The sequence below is a fragment of the Nestor notabilis genome, unplaced genomic scaffold, assembly GCF_000696875.1.
Source record: "Nestor notabilis isolate BGI_N333 unplaced genomic scaffold, ASM69687v1 scaffold30122, whole genome shotgun sequence".
Taxonomy (NCBI): Eukaryota; Metazoa; Chordata; class Aves; order Psittaciformes; family Psittacidae; genus Nestor; species Nestor notabilis.
In genome coordinates, this window is record NW_009919233.1 from 2528 (window position 1) to 16062 (window position 13535).

Below are 13535 nucleotides of genomic sequence, written 5' to 3' on the forward strand. Positions count from 1 at the left end.
TTTGAAAGCACTCAGCTGAATAGCAGTTACACTTAATATCTGAAGGTAGTCTAGCACTATGAAAATGCAGACTTGTTGTTTGACTATAAGCAATATCAGTTTGGTTGAAACTGAAGATTCCTTTCTCTGAAATGTTTTTGAAGTCTAATTTACGCAAGTATTTATGCACAGCTGGTTCTGTAATCTCAAATGCATGAAATTTGATTATGCCTTTTTCTCCAGAAGTTGAGACAGTTATTCTGTCAAGCCACGGAATAGCATCTTACTTGACCCTGACATACCCTTTCAAGGCATTCTTCAGGCTTCATGCTGTCATTATCTTTAGAGTTAGTGTGTACTATTAAATGTATTTCACATACTTTCTCAGATAAAAGTAACGTTGATAATGTATTTCCCTAACAGTCAAAATTCAGTGGTTTTTTTTTTTTTTTGATGGCTTCTCCTGCCCCCTTGATAATTTGTGGGTTGCCTGTTTATCTTTGTTTCGATATGAACTAGCACAGGTTTGGCATTTTTTTAATGCACTATGTTCACTAGAATGAGGACACTGTAGACAGTCACTCTATTGAGTTTGGTTTGCCAGCATTTGGAAAGCATACATGCTTTGCTTTCTTACATAGCATCCATGCTGTAGATTAGAAATATCCAGTCATAGTTTGCAACAGATTCACATCCAGCTCGAGAGACTGCAGTTCAGCTTGTTTATGCACTTCCTCCTGTAATGTTTCAGCCAGAACAGCAAGGAAGAGAAAACACAAAAAAGTCAGTTGGGTCTTATAGCATAGTTAAGGTGCTAAGTCTCTCCTCTTAACATATGAGTAAGCACATCTGTTTCCCACTTTAAATCTTACAAGTCAAACGATATCACTTTTTTATTTGCTTCAGTACAGAGGAGGCTTATCAGAATTGGATCTCCATAGTGATAATTGCCTTATAGATATTTATCAGTTTGGAACAATGAACTTCCATTTAAGGCTATGCAATATATCTTACTGTTCTTCAGACATCTCCCAAAACAAATATGGTGAACATAAGCATGAAGAAACATTAACTGTAGGTCAGAGTAATTATAGAGATATGAAATTAGTATTTGTGTTCAGTATAAACACATGCCTGTAGCTCAGGCAGTCCAACATTTGTAGGCAAAACTTTATGTCAAAGGCTGCCCTACTTTGTGGAATCTTCAAAGTTCTCTGTGCAACATCTTCCTAGCTCCCAGAGCTTCTTCCAATCTTCACCATTGTTTTTCTGTCTAGGAACTCATTCTAGCAGAGAATTAACCTCTTAAAAAGATGGATAGAGCTCTAATGTAAATATACGTATACCAGAAACCATGAAGAGCTTCTATAAATTTTATTTTAATCTGCAGACAAGCTTCTACCTGTTTTCTCCTGTACACACAGGAAACGTAGCCAATGGCAATCTTGCATATCAATTCTTAAGAACAGGCACTGAAGTTTTGAACTAATTTGATGCAGCATTCAAAAATTAAAAAAATCCAAATGGAACCTCCATCAAATTGAGTTTCCAGTTTGTTAAGCCAGTAGGTCTTCAGCTGCTTATTTACGTAAAATATTTATCTGTTGCAGCATCTACAAAACTAACAAGGCAGCAGCTTTAATTGGCTTAAAAAAAAATCCCCGTGGTTTTAAGGTTTCCTCAGATTTCACTTTGTTTAGACATCTCATGATGGAATAGAAATATGAATCACCAAGTGAATGGATTAAAAGGAGACACTGTCCAGCTAAAAGTGGGAACAGGGCTGCCCAGAAGCTGAGCAATATACTTTGTAGAGAGCCAATGCACTTTTAAAACACTCTAGAAAACATGAGTTTGTGCTCCCCCGTCCATCTTTCTGGTTTGTAAGAACTGGAATGTTCTTCCATCTAATACATATAGTTCCTTATTATATCATATGGGGGAAAAAAAAGGTCTTCTGTTGTTCTTGAACTTTTTTTTACCACTTTCCTGTCTACAAACCTTAGAGTTACGAGTGAGAGTTGTCCACATTCCCAGTTAGCCTGAGTGTAGAATAGGTTCCCACCCTGGCAGCATCAAGAAGTCTTTGTTTCAAAGCAGCCAGAGTTTCACATAGAAGCTTTAGCCAGGTTCTGCTGGGTAGTTAAGTAAGTGCCACTGTGGTCAAGGTACCCTAACCGTATCAGCATTTCCAGCATTGATAGAAGTTCTGCAGTATGTGATGATCTATATAGGTCTGGTATGCCAAACAGGCTCATCACATTTCTTATGCCTAAGCATGAGCCGTACCTGCAAATAAAACAGGAACAATTTTACCAGGTTGGGTTTTACCTGCCTGGTTCTTCAGTGAGCACCAAAAACTTCATGTCCTCTACTTGTGAACTTTAATTGAAAAAAGTTTAAGTATTTAATTATGCTTAAACAGTGATTTGCATCATATATCTGGATGAGCTACTGTCAGTTTTCTGCATTTCAAGTTTAATGCAGTCCACTTGCAGTGTTGGAAATGGTGCTGTGTGCTCTTGGCAGTGAAAGGGGAATCAAGGACTCCAACATCACAGGAAACAAATGAGTTGCCAGGTGCTATAGAGAATACATCTAACTAACACTGATTTAAATGTGTAAATTCACATTGAAGTTATTTTCTTTTTAGTCAGCAGCATTACCTTAGCACCTTGTGGGTAGAATTTTATTCTAAGATTTATGCTTTCATCTCTCCAAGGCTTACCCATCCAGCATTTCACTGGAATTACGGTTTCAGTATTTTGAATTGCTTAGTGCCAACCTAATAAGGTACCTAAAACAATGCAGTTATTAGCAAAACTATTCTGCCTTATTTTCTTTATAACATATTAAGATAATGTGAGTTACTGTGTGTATCCTTGGAAGTCACTGGTGCCTATGCCTCAGCCATTGTTACAGTGTTTGAATTTCCACACAGCAGAAGATAGTAACTTAATCCATCAAGTGAGAATTGACAGAGCTTCTTCCCCACCATGCATCCTCACAGCCAACATGTAGGAAAAAGCCAAGTTTACACAAATGTAGGCAAGCTGGGGAGGCATCTAAAACCCCTCAAATTAAACAGATACTATTCAGAATAGTCTTTTTTTCTTATACAGATACGTTGTGCCTCCTGAAAAAACAGCTTCCTGTTAGTTAAAGCAGTCTCAGCATGCAAGCTGATTCAGCTTGCTCTTATGTGTTTATCCGTGAATTTAAGTTGATCCAGAAAGAATATTGAGTCAAAATTTTCCATGAAGATAGCAGGCCACTGTACTCTGACTTCTGCCTTTGACTTCCACGATTTATGCAGTATAAGCCTCTTCTATTTCCCCATCTTTAAGCTGGGAAATTAAGGCAGCTACAAATTTGAGTGCAGATGCTCCATTAATGATAAACCAATGTTTACATCTAAATAGTCAAAGTTTCTATAGAAGTATAAGGTGTGCCAGGTTCCCAGATACGGGCCAGCAAGCAGAAAATACCATGACTTATTAAGGTCCACCTGGCAATATTAATTTTGTCTTTTTCTGGATATTAGTATAGCAGAATTTATCAGAAGTTGGTTCTCTAAGCACATGAAAGGTGACTTTGTTGCTCACACATCTTAAGGAGCAGATCATGTATTTACATTTGATGTGAAAGAAACTAGTGAGCACTGAATACAAGAAAACCCCCATACCACCACTCTCAGGGCTGCTTTTTTTATCCTGAGCCTGCATCAGGAGCACCCATAGAAACAAGACCTTTGACATCTGTGTAGCATCACTCCCAGATCAGTGTTAAGAACAGATGACAGTTTTTTGAGGGAACGCTCATTGGGCCTTAGTATGAAGTTTCCAAAGCCATTTCATTTGACATCATGTCCAAGTACATGCTGTAAACTCCTGGGAGGCTCTGTCCAGAAAACACAACATTAACCGAGGTTCTTGTCAACAGTGGAAACCGCTTCTCAGCTGCTTATTGCTAAGTCCTAACTGACTGCCAGGATTTTCGGTTGCAATTACAAGCTTCAGAGTCCATTGTCAGATTTCTCCTGAGCAGAGTTCTCCCTCTGACAGAAACATTAGGTATAGAAGAGAGACTTAAGTGAAACAGTATCAGATTAATTCAGCTGTGAGTGAACCTTTGAGCTGATAATGTTCATGACTAGAATATCAGGCAACTTTCTTCTGAAAAAAACGGCAGGCTTAGGTAAAAAGCAAGAAAAGTAATTTTTTTGTTTTCAGTCAGCCTTTGGGATAACAGTGCACAAAAGCATCATGCTAAATTCATCTGCTCATGTACTGAAAGGTTTTCCTACCTAACTAGGAGCAATAGCTTTCCAGTAGGGAAAATGAGGGTGCAGGGAATTTTACTTCTTAGTAATTCTATAGAGGAGTATTTACATGGGTCAGTCTGTATGCTACACTGTGTATGTAAGTTTCATCTACTCTGTAGCGAGTCAGAAGCTTGTCTGGTTCTTGGGACCACTGATTATATCCATCTTTTCCTATTTATTGTATCAAGAAAATTGGGAGGATCTTACACTGTAGTCACCAGTGAATGTATACCCCACCTAAGCAGATTGCCTGCCTGCATGCCTCTTTCGTCCTCACTTCAGATGACTTTATCTCGGCCTTTCCAAAACACCAAGATCCCAAAAGCCAGAACTTCTAATCAGGGACAGTCTGCTGGGCAAGCAGAGAGTTAACAAAGTTATTTTTGTTCAGAAGGTCAAACAAAATTCTGGTTTTAGGAGACAGTGAAAAAGTGGCTATTTGCATTGCTTTAAATAAAAATCATTTCTGTGTATGGGAAAATTCTTAGAGAACCTCACTAAAGGGAACCTGTTTTCCATACATCTGTTGGCATGGACTGCTGCTGCTAGCTCTGTGTTTAAAGGCAGTTCCGCAACACCCCCAACTCATCTTGAAGGACGAGGTTTGCAGAGGTAGGGTGTAGCACCCAATGGTAGAATAGACCAACCCATCTGGAGACTGGACACCAAGTGTACTGTACTGACCTTTAATACAGGAGGATCTTCTGGAAATAGTTAGATATTTGACTTCCAATTTAAAGTCTTTAGGGTAGACTCGAGTGCATTAGAATGCTTAGCTGTCACAGTCTAACTTAAAACTTCATTTTGCTAAAATTACTTTCTTGTCCATATCGCTAAGAAAATAGCCCTTCTGATTGTTATTTGTTTATTGCTTGAATGTTATTAGCCTTTAAGTGACATTTAAAAAACCCCACACCCTCAGTCCAAGAAGTGGTATGGATTTGTTGCTTTTGAGGAGAGGGGACATCTGAGAAATATCTGCCTTTACATTCTTCTTGAAGCATATTTCTGTCACAGCAGCTGTGCAGAGCACAGACTATCATCCTCAGCTGCTTGTTACCTCATTTTCAGATTTACTAGCTGAGCTGCTCAGATGAGCACTGCAAACCTCCCATTTCCTTCAAAACAAGACATACCAGCTTAAACAACTTAAGCAGTAGGTTAAGGAGTAGAGGCCTGTGCTGGTCAAGTAGATCTGGTTAGCAGTTTTACAAACAGCTCAGCTGTTAGATGAGGGAGAAAGTAACAAGCAGCTGGGGAGGGCTGTGTACAGCAGTCCTTTCCAACTATGCCATGCCTATAGCCTCTGCCTTGAGTCTGGTGTGCTTGTTCTCAGCACACCCTCACACTGTCTTCTCCAACACTCAGCTCCAACTCACCTGAGGCTTCTCACATTACTACGCTTAATTACCCTTGCAGCACCAGTTTTAAAATCCTTAGTATTAGTTGAGCATTTAAGCTTCACATTGCGAAGTCCATGGTCACATATCCTCTTTTAAATAAGAGTAAATGCATCTGAGATGACTTTGGTACAGTAAGCTTTTCTTTTCCCTTGTTCTGGACAAGGAGTCTTCAGCATTACTGTGCTGTGTGACTTGCCCAGTCACCAGGCAGAGTCACAAATAGGGACCATGTAGCAAATACCATTAGAGACTATTTTCCTGCAGCTCCCATTATGAGCCAGACATAGGAAATCATTGGCTGAAAACCCCATGCAGCCTGGGAGAGCAAATACATGTTAATTTTAAAATACCTTTTCTAGAAAGAGGGCAAGAGCCAATAAAATTCTTCAGTGCAGTTTGAGCTGTTCACATATGGCACCCTCATTAATCCACAAGGCATCATTACAGTGACACTGTTGCCATAAAAATGCAGTATTTTAACAGCTCCAGGAAGGAATTGTTTCATGTGCTTCCCCCTATCATTTCTTCAAAGGGAACTACTTTATATTAGTATAATACTGACCTTAAAGCTTAGCTTCTGCAGAGAAATACTTAGCTGCATAAAGAAAGAAAAAAACTAGTTCCCTGGTTCTCCTAGCACCCTCTACTCTGTCATTAGAATAAGTTCCTTAGAGTTTTAAGCAAAAGACCAACAAAACACCCACAAAGGCATTTTAAAGTAGCCTGAACTAAAGTACTACTTGCAAAATCAAAACAGATTCCCTAAGGAAAGTTCTTAGCTTACCACTTCAAGGCTCTTGATACTACTCAGAGAAGAGAATCAAATCTCCCATCTCACCACTGGCAGTTTCACCACGAATAATCTCTCCCTGTCTACACAAAGTAGAGATGAGGCATTAACTAGGTAAGCTGTAGAGCAAACCTCTTCTCCTTCAAGACCTCCAACTATAGTGCCCTCATTAAGGCCCTCTTTCTCATTTATATAGAGCCCTGCCAGTGGCCAGGTGAAAGTGTTTCACGGTTCATGATGGTCTCTTGCATTTATTTCACTGAAAAACATTAGTTCCTAGTTTTCCTGATTAATGTTGTTTGCACAAGTCCCAGTTTTGCAAGCTCTGAAATAGTAAATGCGGTGGCTAAGATAGAGAAATGTTTGAAAAGGTGCAAATTCAAATTAATAAAGATTATATTTTAATGTAGGCGCACCTGTAAAGGGTGCAGATACTGCTAATTATGTCATTTTTGAGCTTTTTGTGTATAACTTTACAACATTGGCATTCACCTTAACATAAATGCTTATGAAGTTCACACTTTGACATACCATAATAATATGTTTAAACTGTAGTATTTGTATTAGCTGTGGGAAAGTCTAGCTTTTCAATAACTGTATTTCTATTATTTTGTGATTATTAACTAAATTGAAAAAAAAACCCGAAGTGGTGAGCTACAGCTAATTTCATTATTTATACATGCTGTTGTTTTCACAGCAGAAATAAGATATTCCATTGCTTCAGCTGAAAAATATATTGATAGATTTTGATTAAAATTATAAAAATCAGATTTAAATACTCTGGAAATCTAACATACAGCTACAAACTTCTTAAAATAATAAACATAAAAACTTGGTATAAACATAGCTGTAGATTTTCTTGACAACGAAAGCTATAGTTGCTGCTTGGAAGTAACAGAGGCCATTACATTTTTTGTCATTTCAGTGGGGATTTCATTATTGTATCCCCACAGTAATGTTCTTCATCTGAATTCCAGTGTGTGCTAAAGCAGAGAGGTGCTGGTTTGGGCACAGACCTCCATCTTCAAGAGATCCCCTGGTGACGTGCTCAGAGGTTCACCTCAGTATAGTTCACATTAGTGTATGGGTAGAGGTTGATTAACATAAAGCATTCAGAATCAAATATTAGTATTTTACCTATTCTAAACTCGTTTGGAACTGAATTTTTTACTTCTAATTTCCATCTTTTGCTATTGTACTTTTCCAAACAACTTCTCTTTCAGACTGCTATACTGTCTAACACTGTATAAAATGTTGGGATGTTTAAATTGTCAAATCACAAATCCACACTGCGAATTTAAGCACTTCTCATGTTCTCGTAGGCTCCTAAAAAAAGCACAGTAATTCTGATATGGAGTCCTTGTTTTTTGAGAGTTCTGCCTCAATCTGTGTAAATCCCCCTTTATTCCTTTTCTCTATCTCTGCTTTCAGCAGTCTTTTGTCCATTTACAAGATTAGTTTACTCATGCAACTGCCAATCATTCCCTCCTGCCTGTATTTTCAGTTTTGTTTTGATTCTCCACTTGGTCTTTATGCTTTAAGTTTTCCTCCCTTCCTCAGAAGAGAGCAGATACTGAACTTGTTTTCCTGGAATAATCTTGGTCCTGTCAGTTTTAAATGGAAAACCAAAAACAATTTGTTGCAGCGTGTGGTCCTGCCTGCACAGTGCTCCAGAGATATAACTACTTTAGTGGCTCAGATTCATGACCTGTTTTTCTCTTGTCCCTTTGAGAACTACATCTGACTCTCACTGTGGTTTTGTCCTGTGAATTGAGAGGGCCATTGACATCCACCTAAATATTCACATTGTTACTTAGTCCCTCAGCTTGGTGGTGTTCTCGTAATCGGTTTTTGCCAGTTCATCTGTGGAAAACAGGGTAGCTGGCAGTAAAGATGCTCTTCATATTTAGTCATGGAGGCCCTGGCTGTAAGGGTTGTATTGTAGCTCCAGTGAAATTCACATCAATACTGTCCACATGGAGTGTATATCCAAGGTCCCATTTAAGCTAATGCCAGGAAAGGGTGGCTTGTTCCCACGATACGCTGCATCAGCGAATAGGACGCTGGCTTTTCTCATTATGGACTTGATGAAAGTGCTTGTCATAGCTGTTTCTCTGGCTGATTTGAATTTTTGTTTATTAGGTGACGAGTGTTAATGTCAGGGCTAAATACTGTTCTATTAAAAAATCTATTAAAATCTATTAAAATCTATACTGTTCTATTAAAAAATCTATTAAAAAAATGTGATCCTCTAATCACATTTCAAGGATACTTAGTTGCTTTCCCAGAGAACCTGTGGTGTTCTCTAGGTGTATCCCACTTGCAGAACAACACTGGGTTGAAACAGCAGGAGAAACACTGTGGGTGAGATATTGCAGGGCAGTTAAATGTGCAGAGGTTCGAAAAAGCCTGAAGTGCTTGGAATAAACCAACTTTAGTAGAACTGAGTGACTTCTGCCCTACCAGCTCTGGTGCCATGTTTATGTCAGTGCAGATATGCCAAGCATTGCTGTGAGACTGAACAAGACAGTAGAACTGTGTTCGGCTGGTGTTACTTTTGCTGCAATAGCTAGTTTTTGCTCTTGTCATAAACACAAATCCATGTAGACTAATTAGCAGATGTACTGCAGCAGCAGCAGCACTCATTTCACCTTTTCCCTGAAGGCCGCAATTGGCATTTGCTTTTGAAGCTATGTAAAGAGTATCTTTCATGATTTCATGCATTTTTGTAATTTTTTAGCATTAGTTATAAGCGAGACCATATGAGCACACATGGAAAAGGAAGTTCAATTGTCTGGCTTATTTTCCTGAAGAGCACACAGAGCTGTAATCCCACCCTGAGGGAATACACACCATCTTTGTGCCAGCTGGCTTGGGCAGTATGGAACCTGTTGGTGCCAGGGGTGTTTGAATGGATGTAGCTACACTGTGTAAAGGTACTGCATTGACACAAAGCAGTATCTACACTTTTCTTCCCCAGTGTCAAAGAAGAGGTGGCTCTGCTGTTGCAAGTAGCTCTAATCAAGATAAAACCATATGATTTATATACTTAAAATCTACTCCAGCTTAACTATTTCTGCTTGATTTCCCCATTGTGCATACTTTTATTCCAGGATGAGCATGCCCAGTTCCAAAGCACAGAAGTCACTACAGAGGTTTGGAATTGGACTCTCTTGATGGAGAATTAGAACAGCCAGGCAAGGGTTAAATAAGGCATAGTTAGCTCAGCTCTAAATTCACTGTATGCCTTAATCTGGATTGGCCCCTATGCATTGACAAACTCCTAATTAATTCAATTGCTAGTGAAAGGTACTGTTTAAAAATTAACATTGTGGTGATAAGGTATTGAAGGACAAATTCTCTTTTGGTAGAGCAAGGGGGATATAGACAGAACCAGTGTGAGAATGCAAGAGGAATTCAGTGCTTGACCTTTATTCGTACGTTCTCTGAGACTGCCAATAAGAATCTCTAAGTGCTCCCATTACTGTTGATTGTGGTGCTGTGAACACCTGCCTATTAACAGTTAGAATAAAACTCACATGTTCATTTCCTGGAAGGTAGGAGCTATCAGATGTAATGACTGCAGACTTTATTGATCTGATGGGGATTTGGCGTGCTAACAGTCAGTCTAAAGTTTCCACGGCCAAATAAAAATCCTGGAGTCCCTCAAGCCCTTTGCACAAATGAATTCTTCCTCTTTTACAGACCTCTCCAGAATCAAGACATATCTCTGAAGACTGAGCTACAGATTTTCTGTAAAAGTTTTTACAAACAGTCTTTTTAAATAGTGATTTTTTGCTTTGTTCTGTATAGTCTTACTTGACAGTAACTCTGAAATCTCCCCTGGCCTAGTTTCTGTTCTCAGCAGCACAAGTTAAAATATGCTCTTCAAGACAGTTTTATTTCTGCTCTTTCCTGACTCCCTTGAAGAGCAACAGGCTAATCAATATCAACTTTAAAAGAAATATAAAAACTCAAGGGTAGGACCTTCTCTCTAGGGACAACTATCTGTCTCTCATTCAAAAGAGGTGGGTGAACTGCTCTTGATGTGAAAGAGCCCTACTTTCGTGTACCAAACATTCACCAACTATGTAAGATTGCTGGAGAACAACAAACCACCACTTAAGAATTCTTTAGTTATGGCTCTTGAAGACTTTTATGGTAGCTGCTGTTGCTTCTCTATCCGGAGTTAAGGATATCTGGCTTCCTGTGCATGGAGGAGTGTTTTTAGGGCCAGCTCAGAACAGGATCTCACCCCAGTGACAATGCAGTGGAATAGAATATATATTTATTCTGTGTGGAATACTTTTTGCCAGCAGATTACAGTAAAATTCTTGAGTAAACGGTATCCATCTAAGAGAAGTAACCAAGCTAGCAGGACTATTCCCTTTGTGAACTCTAATCACCTCCTTACGTTAATTTATGGCAGTACAGGAATGATTAATAGGAGGCTTTATAAACATAGAGGTCTAGGTAGTACCTGCATTGTGTATGTGTAAACTACATGATGCTGATCTTTGACATGGGCAGCAGTCCAAAGGAACGGTAGTATGAAGAATCAGGTGTTGTTGAACTGCTGACATTCAGTGATGCTACCATATTGTGCCTTTTTAACCTTGGAAATGGAATAAATGAAAGTTCTCTAGAGAGAGGAAGCCCAGTTGAGCTGCTTGGCATACAGGCACAAAGAAGCCAGGAGAATTTTTGCACTGTTGGGGATGGCAGCATAGTAAAATAATGGGGTTTGGAATTAGAGCTCTTTTGGATTAATAAGGGAAGCCTTTATGCAAAATATTACTGTAACTGCAGGCTCATGTTCCAATTGCCTTATCAGGGGAGATGCATCCTCAATGGCATCTTTTTTTGTCTTACAATGGAAAAAGATAGGAAATAAGCAATTAAAGCAGACTTGTTTAGATGAAAGACTGTTCAGATGCCACAAATCTGAGAACTCAGCTATGCATTTCTAGCTAAGATTGTTGCTAGTTTTTCTATTTAAAAAACCCTAGTTTATTGCTGCTGTGTGTACTTGCTTTGTAGTGAGGCCAGACTACTGACAAGAGATAAATTTTTTCTTTTTGTTTTAACTGTGACCTTATTTTTTTCTTCCCACTGCTCACCTAAAAGCAGTCTCTTATGAATGTGAGTATGGAAATGAGAGGTTAATTACTTCTTTTATGTTTTTGGGTATATCAATTAATCTGTAAAGGAATAATATAAAATCTGGTACTGGTGATTTCAAAAATAGATGGACTTTGCCCTGAACATATATTAATTGACATTGCTGCAGTATGTCATAGTAGTAAATGAAAAACAACCCCCTTGCTCCCTAGCTTGTGGTCTAAGTGCCAGCAAGACATGGGCAAGTCCACCATTAAATCCATATCTCCCAGGAACAGAAGATCCCCACGGAAAATCAGGAGACATCTTCTATATAGCAATAACTAAATATATTCTCAGAAGGAAATGGTTTGGGTTCATCCTGTAATACCTACTCATAACAGCCGTCTAATGTTAGTGGAAGATTAACATTATTCAGCCATTTAAATGTCAGCTCTTTATGGCAAACTAGCAGAGATTTTGAGTTAAATCTCAAATACTCTTGCTTTCTTGGGGAGTGTGTGTGTGTGTGTGTGTGTGTGTTGCTTAATATCCCTGGCCATTATAGAGGATGTTGCGATCTCCTCATTAAAGACGTCACACTGAGAAGATTGTAGTAGAGGAATAAATAGAACAAGTGTTTGGAAGCCAAGCAGCTCATCTTGGTTGAACTAAAATGCACTCCAAACAAACTGCCTTCCCCATAGGTTTGTTTCTAACTTTAAGCAAGATTCAATTACCATTTTGCAAAGTATCTTACTAGCTCACTTGAAGCTCTTGTAAGTACACTTGCATCCTTTTCTGAAATGTTTTACTATTTGTGCAGTAGCTGGTAGGCTTTATGAGAAGTTACTCCTCTTTTGGAGAGAGCAGACAAGAGCAATGGCTCCCAAAGTGTGAAGAGGCTCAAAATTTCACAGATGAGGTTCAGTAGGGAGCTTGAGCACTCGAAGTTCTGCTCTAACTGGGCTGCTGTGTGCAGGCCCATCTCATTATCATTAGCCTCTTGTTTGTGGCCTGTGCTGCAAAGGTGTGCAGTGCTAAAACACTGGAGTCATTCTGGACAGGGGCTGCCAAACCTGCCCAGGCTTGTTCTTTCTAGGTGCCGGCTGTATAGTCACAGTGTGTATCTTTGATAACAGGTCTGCTGTTTCTCCCTCTAATTGGCCTTTGTGGAGCAGACTGATAGGATAGGTCTATCAAGTGTTCATACATCCTTCACAAATGGAGGAGATCCATAAAAACAGATGTCTCTGTTTCTGCATGGCATTTTGTGAAAGGGAAAATGGCAGCCCCATGTTTAGAAGCCCAACTGTAGTAGATACCTGAGGTTTAAAAGATTTCCCACTAAAATGTTGAACTGTACGTGTTAATAGATTGCATAAAAACAGTACAAAAATGAGTGTAAAATGAGTCTTCGACCAATCTCAGCTGCAACTGGAGGCTGGAACTATTGGAAACTTTTTCAAGTTAAGCTAAGAAAAGCTTGCTGCTGGCACTTAATACATTTTTCCAGAAGTTTTTTTTGTTTTATTCCATAACTATGCTCAGACATTGTTCTGCTCTGATCCCAACAGATTCTGAAAGAATGTAATGAAAAAAGGAAACAAGGCAAGATGCAACAGGGTGGCTGCTTCCCACAGTGGCTGCCTGCTTGCTGTCCAACTCTGGGAAGCTTCAGAGGATATGAAAACAGCTAATCCCAAAATACAGTTCCATTACAATACAGGTCTATTCATGGATCCTTGTAATAGAGCTGGTTGTGTGGCATTCATTTTGGAAGCATAACTCTGCCTAGCACAGAGAGTTTACTTTTAGTATTTTAACCAAACAGCTTCAAGACTTGGCATTTTCTCTGAGATCTAGACTCATGGCTCCACCACTGACTGCCCCTGTTCAAGGAGTCTGACTCTGAGGGTGCTGATGGAGTGTTTGGACA